The sequence below is a fragment of the Arachis duranensis genome, chromosome 10 (assembly GCF_000817695.3).
Source record: "Arachis duranensis cultivar V14167 chromosome 10, aradu.V14167.gnm2.J7QH, whole genome shotgun sequence".
NCBI classification, from domain to species: Eukaryota; Viridiplantae; Streptophyta; class Magnoliopsida; order Fabales; family Fabaceae; genus Arachis; species Arachis duranensis.
Genome location: NC_029781.3, coordinates 28953663 through 28955430, shown reverse-complemented (window position 1 = coordinate 28955430; position 1768 = coordinate 28953663).

Below are 1768 nucleotides of genomic sequence, written 5' to 3'. Positions count from 1 at the left end.
GACAGCAAACAAAAAAATTAGTTACTGATGCAAAGTACTACTTGTGGGATGTACCATATCTCTTTAAGAGATGTGCAGACGGAATAATCCGTAGGTGTGTGCCCAGAGAAGAGGCACAGAAGATCCTATGGCATTGCCATGGATCACAATATGGAGGACATTTTGGAAGTGAGTGGACAGCCACAAGAGTCCTCCAATGTGGTTTCTACTAGCCTACTCTCTACAGAGACTCCCGAGAGTTTGTACGTAGCTATGACAGTTGCCAAAGAGCTGGTAATCTGCCTCACGGTTATGCCATACCTCAGCAAGGGATCTTAGAAATTGAGTTGTTTGATGTATGGGGTATTGATTTCATGGGGCCTTTCCCACCATCGTACTCAAATACTACATTCTGGTGGCAGTAGATTATGTATCTAAATGAGTAGAGACAATTGCCACACCCATTAATGATACTAAGACAGTGCTGAGGTTCCTCCAGAAACATATCTTCAGTAGATTTGGTGTCCCCAGAATACTAATCAGTGATGGAGGAACTCATTTCTGCAATAAATAGCTTGATTCTGCTCTTATCCGATATGGAATTAACCACAAAGTGGCAACTCCATATCATCCATAGACAAATGGGCAGGCTGAAGTCTCAAATAGAGAACTAAAACGAATCCTGGAACAGACTGTAAGTACTCGTAGAAAGGATTATGCAAGGAGTCTGGATGATGCTCTATGGGCATACAGAACTGCATTTAAAACTATTATATGGACCTCTCCATAGCAGCTTGTGTATGGAAAAGCCTGTCACCTGCCAATGGAACTAGAACACAAGGCCTACTGGGCAACCAGATTCCTAAACCTTGATGCCAAGTTAGCTGGAGAGAAAAGATTGCTCCAGCTGAATGAGCTAGAGGAATTCAGACTCAATGCTTTCGAAAATGCAAAAATTTACAAAGAAAAAGTAAAAAGGTGGCATGACAAGAAACTATCATCTAGAGTCTTTGAGCCAGGACAGAAGGTTCTGCTATTTAACTCTAGACTCAGATTGTTCCCTGGAAAATTAAAATCCCGGTAGAGGGGACCATATGTGATCACAAGTGCGTCACCATATGGTATGTAGAGCTTCAGGATATTGACTCTGACAAAAGTTCATTGTTAATGGACAGAGAGTCAAACATTATCTTGAAAGCAATGTTGAGCAAGAATGCTCAAAACTGAGCCTAGACTAAAGCTCAGTAAAAGTCCAGCTAAAGACAATAAAGAAGCGCTTTCTGGGAGGCAACCCAGTCATTAGCAAAGGTTCTTGCTATTTAAATAATAATTATAGGAGTTTGATATAAATAATCTTTAAGGTCAATTGTCAAAATGCAGAAGTTCACAGAGTTACAGAAGGATTCAGAGCACAAAGTAGAGAAAAGGAGCTCATTGGCTCGAAAACGCCAGTAAGAGGCATTTTGGGCGTTAAACGCCAGAATGAGTACCATTCTGGGCGTTTAACGCCAATAAAGATACCATTCTGGGCGTTTAACGCTAAAGTTACAGCATCATGGGCATTTAGAAAAATGCCCAGTGATAAAGGATTCCTGGCATTTAACGATAGCCAGGGTACCTGGCTGGGCATTAAACGCCCAAATTGGCCAACAAATGGGCGTTAAACACCAGAACGGACAAGGGGAGGTGATTTTGTTTTCACTTCAATTTTTTTTAAATTTTCATGATTTAATTCATAATTTTCTGCATAAACATGTTACAAATTTTCATCTCTCGAATTCAATTTTCA